The sequence below is a fragment of the Brachyistius frenatus genome, unplaced genomic scaffold (genome assembly GCF_029030835.1).
Source record: "Brachyistius frenatus isolate BFR_SWC_R1_liver_20210118 unplaced genomic scaffold, ASM2903083v1 Contig_26, whole genome shotgun sequence".
NCBI classification, from domain to species: domain Eukaryota; kingdom Metazoa; phylum Chordata; class Actinopteri; family Embiotocidae; genus Brachyistius; species Brachyistius frenatus.
This window is the reverse complement of record NW_027210625.1, coordinates 991,727-1,009,057: the sequence shown is the minus strand read 5'-3', so window position 1 is coordinate 1,009,057 and position 17,331 is coordinate 991,727. Positions and strand designations below refer to the sequence as shown.

Below are 17,331 nucleotides of genomic sequence, written 5' to 3'. Positions count from 1 at the left end.
CCAAACGTGACAAGTAGTGTGAGTAGAGCTGGATTGGTTTATCCCTCATCATCCGGTGAGGTTATTGTTTTTGCTGCTCTGTCAAATCTCACTATGTCACAACGCAACGTATTGATTGTGTTGCATCTTGTGGATACTGCTTTCCCTCCCTGAGAGAGAGGCTTTACACACCTTCAGCCAGCCATTCCCAGGAAACCCCTCCAGATATTATCCATTTACAACCGCATTTATTTCTCGCCCTGGATTCTTTCTGGAACTCTATCATCCTAGTAGAGGATAAGGGCTGCGCGGAAACCCTCGACGACAAAGCAGAGCAGTCCTTTGGCAAACTGTATGTCTAGACATCTAATTCAAATATGACCGTGTGAGTGATGGCTTTGCCGGTGGATGAGATTGAGCGGAGGGGAGGGTTTATTTTTTTTTCTTCTTCTTCTTGCACTCCAGAGAACTAAAATTGAGGAATAAGCTCTGTGACAGATTCAGATAGGAGGAAAAGATATTGTCAGCACCGCACCGTGGGTAGGAATCCATAGCTCAATATGTTTTTATTTTCTGTTGATTTGAGATTTTTTTTTTTTTTCTGAGACTATAATTATCATTGAATTGGCAGGTGTCCTCATGCCATTTTCAGCATCTCTGTTTTGCTAACTCTGTCTCCCTCTCTTCCCCTCTTGCTCTCCACTTCCCACCTCCCCACCCCTCTCTCTTCCACTATGGTGCCAAGTAAATTATCAGATTGTTTATGAACTGTAACAGAAACCTATTTTCAAATCCACCCACACCCCTGAACCACATTGCCATTATGGAGGGATCTGATAAAGTAGTTCAGCTGAATCATGAATGTTTGAATAAAACAACCAACAACCCGTTTTCGCTTCCTATCGCCGCGCCTGCGAATGAGACTTAGGTTCGAGTCGGTCTAATCTCCGAAACCCGCCCGCAAAATTGCTTATTTTACTTGACTGAAGTGATTTTGGCCCTAGAGGCAAAACCTGTGCAGGAAAACTTGTGCTGAATATGAAAACAGCTTCTGCTGTGAGGTTTTTTAGCGCTTGCATGGTATTGGGACATCAAGGAAGCTACGAATACACAAATTGCAACTCCAGCTCAAGTTTCATAAGATGTATAATTATGTGGAAGCTGGAATCATAGTTTTAATGCTTTACCTGATGTAGAATAAAACGTCATTGAAGCAGTTCCAACTTCTAAAAGCTAGAAACCGGCTTTTATATCAGCATATCTATCAATCTATCCATGTTATAAAGTTGCGTAGATACCTGTAACTGAACAACACTCTGAATGAAGGGAGACAACACTTTTAAAGTTGTATTGCACATGATATATATAATCCTGGGATTAAAAGGAATTATTTTGCAACTACATAGCAATCTGCAAACCAAAACCAAAACATCTGATTTAAAAAAATCATGCGATTGCTCCCTTTGCTGTTTGTCCTGACTGTACATCATACAAATCCCTTCCTGACCAAACTAGCTGGTTCAGGTGACCTTGAACCATCCCTTAGTTATGCTTCTATAAGCTTCTTGAGGACCTCTCATGATGCACTGAACTCCCCCTCTACTCTTTCTTCTGCTCTCCATGCATTTGTATGCCACCACTGCAAGATGTTTTAACATGTATGTTTTAATGTGCATTGGGCTGATGCGGCACAGATATTCTGCACTTTAAATAAAACTGAATTCAATTCAATACGAAAGATCCTGAAACAAATCAGTCATAATATGATAAACCTTCAACATATATCGCTATTTATCTCATGTTAATCTTCATGCATTTAATTATTGCACATTAAAGCTTAAGAATGTCGTACATTTCTACACTATAGTCACAAGTAAGTAAACTGATATAATAAACAGGAGCTCTTTAGCCGGACACCGAATTGTCCCACTTTCTGTGTGGATTTCCCAGTGGTAGCATAGTGCTGGCTACAACCTGACAAGCAAACATTACTGTGTTTTACCCAGTGCCTAAAAGCACCTCTGAGTGTTGTTTTGTTTTGTTTTCAGTTTTTTTTGTTTTGTTGCTCCCATGTCCCCCTCGGTGCTTTTCTGGCAGCAAAAGATGTCTTACGGACACGCTGCTTAAGAAAGAGAAGGGAGATCTAAAAAGCAAAACATTTACATAATACTTTGACATCAGGAATGTGAATTTTTCAGACTGTTTAAATTTTCTTTCTCGCGAACCACAGAGGCACAAAAGAACAAGGTCGACTAGTTGGGAGTTCATCAAACAGCTCATCAAGACAACTTTTAAACTGCTGAACAAACTACCGCCTCAAGGCACAAAGTTCTGCATAATATGATTTTAGTTTTTTGAAAGAGAAAGAGACAGATTCATGTTCGAGCACATGACGACTGGCTTGAAGCCGTGCAAGCCCCTGCTGGCCTGTCTGAAACCAGAAGTCTTTAAAACCTCCTCCTGAGGTTTCAAGCACATCCACATTGCTTGAGTCTCCTTACATACACACAGCTGAGATGACCGAAAAGACGACCTGAAAAAGCTTACGCCACATCGGACACTAATTATAAGGCAGCATGGGAGTTAGTCTCACTGTGGCTGCAGAATTTATGCTGTCAAACGGGGTCAGTTTTGCAGCATTACAGTTATAATATCTATGATTTTCAGTCCTACCTCGGAGCACCAAGTCAAAAGTAGCACTGGGTGTTTGAATACTCTGCCATATTTACTCCTACTAAATATTCTAGGCCAGCTCCTCCTATGGAAATGGAAAGATGAGACTTCCTGGAATTGCAAATGACAAGCTGAACAGGGACGGGTGAAAAAAAAAAAAAAGAAATAGTGGCATATGCTTCTTACTCATTCATTATTCCATATTGCTTCCATGAATCATCACAGATGTACTGTCTGCTTCCTGAACCATTTTCCAGAGCTGTCTGCTTCGCTCATTTGCCCCACTTTCCCTCCTCGTGCTCCTGTCTGCGTCTCCTCCCCAACGGGCTAAATACTCCCCATCTCCACCGAGTTGTAAGTAGCACCGCCTGGTCACCCGGGGTCAGCCTGGTTTGTTGATTTAATCCTTGTCTGATGTTGTCTCAGCTCGTAGCCGGGCTCAAATGACTGCAGCGCCGGCCGACCGGACCTCTTCGCTCAGTTGTCTTGATAACGCCTCTCCTCAGAGCCCGCCACTCCGATCTGATCGGAAAGCTGATGAGAAGCAGCCACAGTGAGGTACCGGTGTTTACCAGAGAAGGTTTTAGATCTGACTTCCAGCCAGGTGGAGTGGGAAGGAGTGAAGAGACGAGTGTAGCTGAACCGTTAGGCCAATCTCTAATGTATCTCAACCTAGTGTCTAAAATACCGGTGAAAATGTTGCCGGTAAACCGAAAAAGAGAAAGGACTGCACGTGTTTTTAAACTTTGCTGCTGATACACTTGCCATTCAAAAGGTCAGCGATTACAAATAGTCTGAATGAAAATGCATTGTATTTGGTAAAAAGCTTATATGTAGAGTATAACAATTATTCTGTTGCTTTGCATCTTTTCGCCGTGCGTTCTGTGTGTTGTTTGAATCAGCACAGCCTCTCATCAGTTAGTGAAATCACTGCACACTGCTCAAAGCAACTCGGAACTATTTTTATTCTGAGAACAGAAAAGAGCTTGAATGCTGTAATACAGTGTGAAGCTTGTTTACTAGCCCAGTTTAATACATTTGTTGGGAAAGCGTGCGTGTAAGTGGTGATATCACCAATTGTGCTCCATGTGATCTATAATTTGCTAATGCGGTTAAATAATGTTAGTGGCTTATGCATGCCGTGCTGACATGCAATTGCGGGAGCAGACCCTCTGGGACTACAACTTTATCTCCCATTACAGATGCATGTTAGTGTCACGTGTGGCATCGCAAAATGGAATAATATCCCTTAAGTAAATTATTCATGTTACACTTGACTTTGAATCTATCAGGAAAAAAAATTGGAATGAAAAAAATAAAATGCATCTTCAAGATACCCACAGCAGATCTATCAGTCATGGTAGCTGAGAGGAGTATCAAACTGAATATTTGCTATCAAACTGAATATTTGCTCTCAAATACTGAGCTACTCACAACTGGGAGATGCACAGTACAAGTGCAGCCCACTGCCGCTGGGCCGTTGAGCACTTCGCTGGAGGAGAGGATTAAATGCCCTTCTCAATGGCATCTCCGTGGCAGTTGTGAGGGGAGAACAGGGCATTAATCATTCATCTCTTCCATCCTGATTTTCCAGTCCATGTAGGGTGTGAACTGGCAACTGTTTGGTCGCAGATCCACTCAAATATATATATAAAAAAAACAACCACATCTTATAGTTTTCTCATTATTGTCACTATTTGGTGGTAAGTTTGAGTTTACTATCCTGCTTAAACACAAGCACACTTATATATACACCTATACATATACATGTATATGTATATGTGTGAGCTTGTGAGTAAGTGAGTGCGTGCATCCCTTCATTTTGGTAATGGAAATGCTGGGAAGCCTTTAGTAGTTGCCACTGGTAATGGAATGAGAACATATGTATAATTTAAGGCTCTGTTACAGCCTTCTGAGGGAGCCAAGGCACACACACACACACACACACACACACACACACACACACACACACACACACACACACACACACACACACACACACACACACACACACACACACACACACACACACACACACACACACACACACACAAGCAAACGCACATATTCACAAGAAGCTTAATCACTGGCAGTGTTTCTTCATCTGAGTGAGTGAAAGTGGCACTAATACAGCACTGTAGTTTCAGCTCTCTTAAAGTCCCACCAAATATCCCTCTCTGCTTATAATTCTGCCAGTTGGCCTAGATGAGTCAAGACTACTAGCGATAATGTGGAGCGAAACGGGGTTCGGCTTGCTTTACAGGAGAGTGGAGTTACAGTAAAAAAAAAAAAAGGGCAGGTTCAAGGGTTTGCAGACGCCTGTCTGATTGATTCGGGAGGCGAGCCCTTCCCATTTTAAGAAACAAATGTTTACATGCCGGGATTTAGGTTAGACAGAAATTTGGCACAGCTCTCACTTCAGCATTTGTTAGCAGGGCTAGCCTATGTGTGTGTGTGTGTGTGTGTGTGTGTGTGTGTGTGTGTGTGTGTGTGTGTGTGTGTGTGTGTGTGTGTGTGTGTGTGTGGTGTGTGAAACAGCAAGGTGTCATCAAGACCTTTTCCCCCAAAATGTCAGTGATGCCTCTTGGCTTGGAGCTGGAGTGGTGAGTATGTGTGACCCTCCCTCCCTTGACGGTACCTCTTTCTGTATTAAGATGGCAACATCCATTAACGTCCACTTTGAAGTATAAATAAATATGAAACAGTGCTGAATATTATTATAAAACACACCTGACATCAATATTTTAACGTACTGGGTAACATGTTAGTGTTTAAAATGTGTGTGTTGTGTTATGGGTGTCACTGAGGTCAGAGACAGTGGTTCAAAACTGCAGTTGCTGTGATGTCTAAGCTGTGAAACCTGTCAATCACTCCAGCTACCTATGGCACTGATATGTGATTACATCTCTGTGATTGGCAGATTGTTAGGGGGTGTTTGTTAATCCAGGCTTGAGGAACACGAGCGAAGGGCTAGGTCAGAGACTAAGTTAACCAGGTTTTGTTGTTGTTTTTGGTCAACAGTGGCCACTCCCAGTGGTCGCTGATGGGTATATCCTTCAGAGTTGCTGGGCAAACAGGATTTCCAGACTTTAATCGCAGCAAAACTGAAGCTGAAAGCAATAGTTTATGGGCCACCATAACATTACCATTTTGGTTCAAACTCAGGACTCACAGAAAACTACACCGGTTTCAATAAACATATCTCTTCGAGGTAATAACATGTAAGTACAGAATTGTTATTGGCTGATCTGTGTTTTTTTTTTATACAGTGCAAATGTATGTTTACCACCAGCATGATCGTATGATGTGGTATTAGGATAACTAAACTGGCATCGACACGCATATATCGTGTGTTGTGTGCTGAAACTCACCAAGCTGCCTTGCAGACTTTGTAGAACCCTCTCCTGCAAAACACAAAGGGATATTTCATTCAGATGATTTTACATTATAAATGCCCTCTCCCTCCCAAAAACGAAAATCAAAGAAGATATATGTCACTGTAGAATATGTTGTCAGTATCATTTGTACACAAAGAGCTCTCCATACTGTTGCTCCATTTTGCCCTTTAATTGGTATTTGCCAAACGACATTTCAAAACACATTTGACTGTCATATCATTAACATCCACTCAGTTTCCTTCTGTTTGTGTATGCAATTTGCATTTGATTTGTACCATCAAGCTATAATTTACGTGGGCCACATCTTGCACGCGTGTGTGTGTGTGTGTGTGTGTGTGTGTGTGTGTGTGTGTGTGTGTGTGTGTGTGTGTGTGTGTGTGTGTGTGTGTTGCAATATGACGCAGACTGCCAAAGCAATGAGTCAGGACATCATAATGACTGTGTGGCATTGTGAAGAATAGTCTTCTGTTTTGCATCCCCCCCCCCCGTCAAAACAGCTCCATTGTGTCTCGTCTGCGAGCTGGAAATCCCTCTTGCTTGACAGGCAATTCAGATTCCCAACAGCAGCGGCAAACTAAAAAAAAAAAAAGGGCCACGTCGTACACCGACTCACCGTCCTACTTTTTCTGTCCTGCGTTTTTGTTTTGTTTTTGTTTCTACAATGTAGTGTGAGAATGCAATCATCATGGCCGTTTCAGACAGCGGACGGCAATTTTTGGGGAGAGGAGAAAGGAGGCGATGTCTCTGGCATGTTTATAGAGAGCTCGACCAGATAGCAGCAGAGACATGACGGAGGGAGAGGACAGACAGCGGAGTGGAGGGATAAAGAGAGCAGCAAGATGAGAGAGAGATAAAGAGAAGGGGAAAAAAAAAAAAAAAGACATATGGAAGATTGCCAAAGTAAGAGAGTGATGGATGAAGTGAGGGATGACTGAAGGAGGGAGGCTGGGGGAGGAGGGAAGGGGGGGGGGGGGCATCGCATCTACTGCCGTGGCAACCCTGACGATGTCATTTCCATCTGAATCGTGCTACTGGTTAAACAGACCCCCAGCAACCATCATAAATTCATACAAACATTCCCCTTCTCATTCTATTAATTTCCGCTTTTGCTCCTCCACGTTAGTCCCCCTAGAGACTGATTACGGTGGTCTGTGTGTGCATAGATGATGCCACCACAATGTGCGTGTGTGATTGTTTTTTTTTTTTATCCCTGGTTTTCTCCCATTTGTTTCCCACCCTCTGCTCGTGGCAGACACTTGCTGTAATAAAGTAAATGAGGTTGGGAAATGGCAAGACTCAATGCGATATTTCAGCGAGCCACTCCCCAGGAACACCACTGTGGGGGAGGCAGACAGCTGAGTCTCTGATTGGAACAACTTGTATGAGTGCGAGTGTGTTTGTGTGTTACGTGCATCGGACTGGAGTGTCGTATTTGCAGAACATTGTTTGATCTCAGCGTGTACGGAGAGTTTGGACGCTCATGCCTGAAAGCTGGGGTCCTTATTGCAGACAATTGGCAGGGTGTTTGCGTGCGTGCGTGTGTGTGTGTGTGTGTGTGTGTGTGTGTGTGTGTGTGTGTGTGTGTGTGTGTGTGTGTGTTTGTGTGTGAGCTTATTACAGACAGTAAGGCTTTCTCCCTGCACAACCAAACCCATTTAGAGGAGAAGAAAAAAAAAAAAAAAATCAATAAATGTGCAACAGCAGCATCTGTGCTCACAATAGCAACTTAAGATATGTGTTGCCATGTCCGCTTAAAAGGAGCAAGAAGACGTGGAGGAGATATTTCTCCAGCCAGCGGAGAGGAACTAGAGCAGGCCGGGGTGACGGGGTTCACGAACTACCTGCGCGCAGCAGTGGAAATCACTTGGGGTTGAATTATCCATGCCACACACACACTACGTCTTCACACGAGCGGTTAGAGCCTCGCTAAGTGCTTCGTACCAAGCGGCTGTTATATGTATAATGAAGAAAAAAAAACAAAACCGAAGCTCTCCTTTGATATTTACCACTCGGCCCTCCCACCATTTTTTCTCGCCTTACTCTGGCGTTTCTGTAACAGTGAGGCAATTTATTATGAGGCCGACTTTTATTATTCCTCAGCTGAATGCCTATGAGGATGCAGAGGGGGAGTTTGCTGGGAGTTAATGGAACAACAACAAGGACTGAAATCGAGAGCATTTCACGTCATCCAGTTTGCTGGAAGTCCTTCGAGATATGTTCAATTAAAGGGGCACTCCAACGATTAATTTTTTGACAGTTAACATTTTGTATTTGCTCAGACATAAACATTGAACTGATGCCTCTGCTACAATTGGATTGAGTTACCAGCAACATAATTAATTTGCTTTAAAGTTGCCTAACACTTCTGTAGAACATCAGCATGAAGAAATGAAATTGGAATTAGAGATGAAAAATCAATCACCCATGCATGATAACACAATATATTGATATTATGCTAACTGACAAATAAGATGTTCAATTAGTGTGATTATTTTTAACGGTCTAATAGGAAATAAATATTTTGGTTGGACAAGTACTAATTCATTAAAAAAAAAAAAAGGACATTTCTTTTTGATCATGTGAGGCTGAGGTAAAGATTAAAATCCATAAATTACATAATTCAGTGCAGTTGAGAAGTCACGTATGCTCCTCTCCCTCTCACAAAAGTTTAGTCAAAGGAAAACTAGTCTTTAGTTATTGCAAAACTATTAAGCATTTGCATTTTAGAACTTGAAAGTGATACCGTATATTATCATCAAACAGACAATGTCTTTGTTCCCTTGTGTGCACTCACTACCCCAGCCATGCACCACTCTGCTATTCTGGTGCTCTCTCAGCAGGCAGTTAAACAAACAAGCATACACCAAAACAGCAACTATAAGAATTTCCTGAATGAAAGGTCACTGCCTGCTCGTGTCTAAAATTAGCCCAGGCCCAACGAGCCGCACTACTTTGCAGTCAAACAAGGCAGGAAGTGAATGAATCGCTCCCTCTTCTGTGTTGAAATTAAATAGATTTCAGGCCAGACACGAACTGTTATATCAGAACGACATGCATTTGTGTTTGGCGGTGACGCTGCACGAGTGACGCTCCAGAACAATCCGAGTAAGCATGACACAAAGTCCCCAAGATCACACAAAACCCCTGACAGAGCCTGAGATTCACAAAGTTTGAATGAATAAACAACAATATGAACAAAGGGACAACTTTTGCAAATAGAGGAGGAGGTGGTGGAGATAAATGTCAAATGGTGTGGACTTATATTTCACCTTTTTACCAACAAAACACCGAACAATTTTGGCCTATGATTCGCTTATTCACACACACACACACACACACACACACACACACACACACACACACACACACACACACACACACACACACACACACACACACACACACACACACACACACACACACACACACACACACACACACACACACACACACCACTTGCGATTGAGCTACTATGCAAAGTGCTTCTCTGCCATCGCGAGCAACTTGGGTGTCTTGCCCAAGAACTTTTCTGCCTGTGGACAAGAGGATTGAAATGCCAATCTTCTGACTAGCAGGCAACCTGCTCTGCGTGAATGAAAGCTGCCTCAGTTATTAAACGTGCTAATTGGGTGGGACAGACAATAGCTCCTGACTACGACTGACTCGGTGCCTGCCAGTGTATGCAGACGGGAACTGCGGGGAAAGAAAGCACTGGAATGATGTGAAGTAAATGTCCGGCTGGCCAGGAATCGAATCGGACTTACTGCTAACGGTCTTGTGGCATGCAACCTAACCGTTGTCCCTGAAAGGCATTTCAATGTCATTAAAACTACGCAAGATATTATTTGTGTGACTTCTAGCGAATGAGATAAAATAAAGTGAGGTGATACGTTTATGATCCCCGCAGGGAAATCGGGCAGTTGCAGGAGCATGGAGGAGGATGCACTCTATAACGGTATATTACAGAAAAAAACAAAACAAAACAAAAAACAATTACAACATGTGAACCTACTGAAAATACCGACGGGGTAAACTGTCTCTATAGTGTTGGAAGACATTTTCAAACTCAACAACAGTTGCAGTTTCGACCTTTTTAACCACCTGTTGGTGAAATTCTGTCTTCATTTTAGCTCTTCCCAGTACCAGACCAGCTCGCTACGTGTCCCACTGTGTGTGTGTGTGTGTGTGTGTGTGTGTGTGTGTGTGTGTGTGTGTGTGTGTGTGTGTGTGTGTGTGTGTGTGTGTGTGTGTGTGTGTGTGTGTGTGTGTGTGTGTGTGTGTGTGCGTTCCTTAAAGATTATGTAATCGTTTGTGATTTTTGGACCCCTGGCTGCTTTTGGCTGACAAGCTCTTGCTAAGAACAGCGCTCCGAATTCTTCCCCTCCAGGGGGCAGGTTGGCTGTGAGCTGGCTTCAGCCGACCGTTTCCATGAGCCCCACGTCTCCTCCGATCCCAGTCAGAGTGGCTCGCTCGTCTATCCCCAAGGACACACCCGTTTCAGCCCAAACATGCACTCTTAAACAAGGGAAAAGGTTAATGCCACCACACAGACAATTCTGCATTTCACAAATAATCTCCCTCTGACATACGCACGCATATCCAATGCAAAAGCATGTATACGCACATAATACGTGGGCCCCAAAGTGTCAATTGGCGCGTGTTTTGATGCACAGATGCACCTTTATCGCATAGACAAACACCCAAACAATCATGGGCACATCTGTATACTATGCCAACATGGAAACACACAAAAATATATAAATAAGTGCACATCGGACACCTTGTACCAATGACAATTACAATGAGACATATATGCCTTCCCTCTCTTTCACAAACACACCTCACACCTCTGATTCCCCTCAAAAGTGCCCCCTGACTTTATGTCATGGGTCTTTGCTTCAGTTTCTTAATCGAACAATGTCTATAGACTACGATCACAGTGAAGACTGATGCTGGGAGCAACATTTGGGTGAAACCAGGCTAGAATATCTGATGCCGCACGGTTCCTGCTGCAGTGACAGAAGCATCAGCCTGGTGCAGCAAACACCGGAAAAAAGTTCACGTATGCAAAATGTGCATCACCCGCACACACTCGTATCCCTCGGTGAGCATTCCTATGCACTCTTACATAAACACAAACACACACACACACACACACACTTTGACATTTAACATGGTGAAATGACAGAGGAGGGAGGGGAATGTCAAGCCTGTTTGGGCCTCGTTTCTGATCCGGGGTGACACGTCACGCAGCTCCGTAGGTATGCCATTTGTAAAGATTACATTGTGTTTTGGATGATACTGGAGGGCACATCCAATGGAGGGGAGGAGAGGTGCGAGAGAGGAAGGGGGACGGGGGACAGGGGGTGGGGCAAACGTGACAGACGTGGCAGAGAGGAAGACAGAGAAAACAGAGACCGAGGGGAGAGACAGAGGAGAGAGATCATTATTTGGCATGTCCAGCAGCGAAACAGGCAGCCTGTGTGTGTTTTCTGGGCATCAGCCTCCACCGTTCCCTTCAAAGTCCTTTTCAATAATGTAAATGTCCCTCACTAGCGGGCCCGTCTCCTCTCTGTGCTTAATTGTTTTTGGCCTGTTATGCCTGTGCTCCCTTGCACCGACTCTGCGACTGTGCCAGTTGCCGGCTCCTGTTTACTCTGCCTGTGTGTGTGTGTGTGTGTGTGTGTGTGTGTGTGTGTGTGTGTGTGCGTGTGTGTGTCTGCGTGCGCAGCCGGTGCATGCATGCAGTTTCGTGCGTGCGCAAATTTCGAAAGAGACCCCAAAGTTGTGGAGAAAAGGCCAAGTAAAGACGGCGGACTTCAAACGAGCACAAGAGGCATCAGAAGACAGCGGTTGCATCGCGAGGCCGGCGTAAATGAGGGGAAGGCAGAGGAGGAAAAAAAAAAAAAAAAACAAGAGACAGAAGAAGAGTCTGAGCCCCCCCCCCAAAAAAAACAGAGACAGAGCTGCATGTAAAGAGCCGTGCAAGTGTAATAAGAGAAAACGAGGAAGGAGCTCAGGGAATAAAAGGAGTAGGAAGGTAAAAAAAAAAGTGTGTTGGCATATGAGCAGAAAAATGGGGGAAATAAAGAGTGGAAAAGAGAGAACCGTACAATAGGAAGCAGTCGATTTGTTTGGCTTATGTAGCAACCCATCCCAAAACACACACACACTGCTAGCACACCCGACAGACAGGCCTCCCTGTGGGTTGTTAGCCATGCTTGCAGAAATACAGCTTCATTTCTGTTGACAGCCGGAGGAAAATAATTGGCCGATAACAACTCATCAGAATGCAGGCAGATATGTATGATTTTCTCACCCAGTTGTATCTGAGACAATCAGCAGCAGTGTAAACAACAGGAAAAGGAGGAGGGGGGGGGGTTCCTTTCATTTCTGTCAGGGCGGCGTCGGGAGGAAAGTTTGGATTTGCCTACACACGTGTCAACTTTATGGATTTTCTTTTCTCTGGGTGATTTGGTTTGAGGTAGTTCACTTTCAGGTACGTCCAAAGAAAAGATCTTGCATCAGGCTATTGGATTTTTCATGCAGGCAGAAACGGCTGCTTACGCTACATCTCATTCGATAAGCAGAAGAATTATAAATAAAACAAAACTGGAGCTAAAAATCAGCAAACAAACATCTGTAAAATGGGCATTTCAGCCTTTGATACTTTCTCAGTGTTTATGTTTGGAGTGAAATCCAGCAACTTTCACAGTCAGCAAAGTGTTTGAGTGACTCATCGTTGGCCAACTGCTGTGAAAAAGCTTTTCATTTCGTCTGTTGCTTGAATGTTTTTCGAGGTATAGTCGTGCAAATGAAAGTCATTTGTCTCCGTAATGAGATGATAATAACCCCAGCTACATCGCGGGGAGGAACCTGTACATTTGAAGTTCTCAGTCTTGACTTTTCAGGAAGTAATTTAATCCTTTTTGCTGGGTCCCATCTGAAATCTGGCAGAGTGAGGAAATTAGCACTCCAACCAAGCCTGAAAAGTCCAATTGGTTGAACATTACTCACATTTCTTACAACACCCACTTGTGGGGATGATTCAGTCTTGTATCACTCGACCAAATCAAGGGTTACTCATCAACTAGACACTGCCACTGAAAGATATATCCAAAGGGAAAACACGAACCTGAATCGAAACGGGGGCTGCATTCCTATGACTGAAACACATCCCTCTTGAACTATTTATGCAGTTCAAGGTGCAGTTCCTCATGACTGGATGGCAACTGTTTGAATTCAAAAATGTACCAACCAATCACCCGCGACCCCTGAGTTTCCATCCGAGCGTGGTCAGATGGAGGCGGCTGCTGAATTTCATCCTCGCTACACTTTCTGTAATAGAGTCATAAACGTGTTTATATGGTTGCATCCCTTCTAAAACTGCAGCATCTCACATTATTAGGAGCAGCCCCTCCACCCTTCCAAACAGCTCTCATAAGTGGGTGACCTGTGCTAATTTTGTTTCACTAAGCCGTCCCTATTTAACACCAAAATCTCTCTTCTGGGTGCCATTTGCATTGGGGGGAAATAGAATATTGAGGCCAAAGTCATGCCACTTGAATGTATAATTTACCTCTCTTGGCTCCCACATTAGATTCCAAGGTTTTCCTTTGTGATTTGACTCTCAGTAAGGGTCCCTTTGCAGATGAAATGACTCTCTGTAGCTAAGCGGGATGTGTCATTCAGTGTAACTCATTTAGGTATCAAAGATGACTTTATACACAGCATGTATTATATTGGAAGGCAATGAGTTAGCATCACAAGGATGACTTAAAAGTAGTGGAAAAAAAACATCAGAGGTGTTTTGTATGTTATTCGACTTTGCACTGAAGCAACTATTCACAACACAATCGAACCTATTCTATATTTCATACTGACTGTTATACCTTGGTGCAATTACTATGAACACAAGACAAGTTGAGGCTGTTGGCAGCCTGCGTATTTCCCAATTAGTTCTATAGTGTTTCCCCTACCACTCATTAACGTGAATTTGTTTTATCTCTGCCTTTCATTGAGGTGCAGAGCTGTATGTTAACCTTCCTGTTGTCCGTGGGTCTTTTGTGACCCAAAATGGTTTTGAAAATGGGTCACGGAAGACCCGAGGACAACACCCAATGTGGACAAAGCTTCAGCTGTCGTTCTTGCAAAGGATCTTGTATCCAAGTTCCATCTTAAAACATGTCCTTCTGACAGCCTATCGAAGCTGATTTTGGTTGGCGGTACACCCTACAAGTCGCCTGTCCACCACAGGGCTAACAAAGTAAGACAGACAACATTCACACACATTTAGAATCACCAGTCAACTGAGCACGTGAGTCTTTGGACTGTAGGAGAAAGCCAGGGAGCCAGAGTGCCTGGAGGAATGTCAGTGGTCTCATTAGTAATTGTTTTTTGGTTCAAGAGATATCAGGGCTTCAAATGGTCTTGCATATCCAAACCAATGTCCACTGCACCGTGCCAATCCTGGCGAATGGTCTGGTTGCACTCATATATGTATATATATGGGTCGAGGCAGATGGCCGCCCACCTCTGACCCTGGTTCTGTCGGAGGTTTCTTCATTTTAAGAGGGAGTTTTTCCTTCCCTCTGTTGGAGGTTTTTCTCCCTTAAAGAGGAGTTTCCCCCCCCCTCCTAGCTTTATGTGGGAATTGTTGAATTGTTGGGTTTCTCTGTATAATATTGTAAAGTCTTGCTGTAAGGACTTTAATGTGTCAAGTGCCATGAAATAACCTATTTTGTGATTTGGCGCTATGTAAATAAAGTTGAATTGAATATATCATTCTGTTATAAGGTAAACATGTTTTGGCTTGTTTGCATTTCTTGTAGCAATGTTGCAATGGTGCCCCTGCAAAATACTGTGGAGGGGAACTTGTTTTGGTGGAACATTTGCATAATGGGGACGCACGGCCTCACCTATGGTCATGAACTTTGGGCAGGGACCGAAAGAATGAGATTGCAGACACAAGCAACTAAAGTGAATTTCCTCCGAGGTGCCTGGGCTCAGCCTTAGATAGGGGTAAGAAGCTTTGGCATCCCAGAGTGGAGCCGTTGCCCCTCCACGTGAAAAGGAGCCAACTGAGGTGGCTCAGGAATCTGATTAATATACGCCCTGGGAGTCCTTCCATTGGAGGTTTACCAGGCATGTCCAACTGGTAGGAGACCCCTGGGTAGAGCCAGAACTCTCTGGAGAGATTACATATCACATGTGGGCAGGGGAGGCCGTAGGATTCCCTCAAGAGGAGCTGGAAAATGTTGCTGTGGAGAGAGGCGTCTGGGCTAATTTTCTTAAACTTTTGCCACCCCAGAAAAGCAGAAGAAGACGAGTCCACAATTCCTCATGAAATAGAATGTTCATTTCCGTTGGTTCAATTAAGGGTGGTGAAAAACAGTGGTTTGGGGAAATGGCTTTTGTGAAGCATCTAAAACACATGGCTTCAGCTATAAAAACAAGCAAATGCTAATTACACAAATGTCACATTTCCGTAATTTTCTACAACAACGTTTGACTGGTGCCTTTCTTAATCATGTCATCTTGCTATGCCCTCTTCTTCTGGAGTGATTTAATGGAAGCAGACTGGAGAATTAGCACTCCAGCTGTTTATCGCAATAGCCCCTGCTACAAGCACACAATTCATTTGCATTTTCTATTGTTAATTTTCAGGAAAACCGAACAGAAACCAAAGATCACTGTCCAACTCCAACATTAAGCATTTCCCCAGGCAGCTGTACAGCACTTCTACTGGAAATACGTTTAGACACCTGGAGAGTATAAAATCTCTTCTTTTTTTTTTTATCCAGAATATATATTTGAAATAGACAAATAAATCCCTAAATTGTCCCTCTTTTACAAGTCAAAATAAAGACAGCAGATGGGAGAATAAAGCTTTCGTTTAAAAAAAAAAGAACAATACCATAAAGTGTTACCGTGCTGACATTGTGTTGGTAGTTCAACAAACTCATGGAGAAAAAGTGAGCTCATCTGTCAGGTACATTAAAACCAGCAAGTTATGGTTGCAGATGATAAATCAGCAGAGATGTATTGTCCCCGGCAGCGCCGCGCCTTGCCAATAAGTCTATTCACACCAGTCACAGTCTTTGCCCTTCTCTGTGTGCCTATAATGACACCTGCACTACTGATTGATGCCAGACAGGGGCATTAGTATCAGCGGTGGTCATTTTTGAAGCATCAGCACATCCCAACAGCAGACAGCGCTACCTAAGCACACCTACTGCGCTTCCCTCAATTAATGTAGCCGTAGGCATGCGTGTGTGCGTGTGCGTGCGTGAACTGTCAGTTTGCCGCTCGTTTCTTTGTCTGACTGCACCGCGTCGGCCTGCCCTCTCACCGAGCTCGTTTTCCCCTTCACTCTGTGTGAAGGCCATCTTCAGAGGGAGGGAAGAGAAAGACGGGAAGGAACAAATCAGAGGGAGGGAAGAGACGGAGCGGGCAGTGAAGGGGAGATTTTCTTTTTAAGAAATAGAGACAAAAGGCTGAGCTGAAGAAAAAAAAAAAGATGTTGTTAAAAAGGAATGAGTAAGGCAGAGGATCTGTGAGAAACAGATGGGGAGAAAAAAAGCGGAGATAAAGAAAAGATATGAGCGAGACTTCTCCTGTCTGTGGTAGCGTGGAAGTTATTTGTAGTTTCTTTAAACACAGATCACGTTGCTTCAAATAATTGACTGTAGCTGTAATCTTTATGGTCTTGCAGTGGCACTGAGACTCTGTTAAATAGCAGAAACCAGAATGTAAACTTTATGGCACTATTAACTGTGAAATAGATATACACACTGGGATTGATTCCCACATAATTGCAGTTGTGCTCACAAACAAACAGCATGCACACTTAGCTTTAAGTTTTAGGACTCCAAACAATGCAAAAGGGAGAAGATTTTCGGCATGCTGCTCCGTCTGCCTTTAAAAAAAAGCTGTCAAAGCCAGTGCTGCTGAAGATTAGGAACACTATAGATCTGTAATGCATCACAACAGGCCCGAGCAAATAAACAAATTGGAGAGAAAAGCAGTGCACAAAAGACTTGCCAAGAACTATTTATCAAAATTTCCAGAGGCCTGTTGTGTCTGACCTATAAGAGCGCCTTCTACCTCGTTGCAGAGAAGAATACCTTAAAGATGCGAGCTGACACCGCTGGCATATAGCCTCCAAGAAATTATAGCTCAGCGCTGTACTCCATGACTTTTACCAACTTGTCAGTAATAGCTATTATCTTGTGTGACGGCAGCAATGTCCCTGCTCTAAGCCGTGGATAACTTCCAACAT

The 17,331-nt window shown here is 43.6% G+C and overlaps 1 long non-coding RNA gene across 1 annotated transcript in view; it reads right to left on the bottom strand.

Moving 5' to 3' along the window:
* LOC138620726 (uncharacterized) overlaps positions 1 to 17,331 on the bottom strand; it is a 43,356-nt gene that overhangs the window by 23,768 nt on the left and 2,257 nt on the right. The window contains exon 2 of the long non-coding RNA XR_011310889.1: positions 6,024 to 6,056. This is a non-coding gene — a long non-coding RNA (uncharacterized lncRNA). The remainder of the gene's footprint in view (positions 1 to 6,023; positions 6,057 to 17,331) is intronic.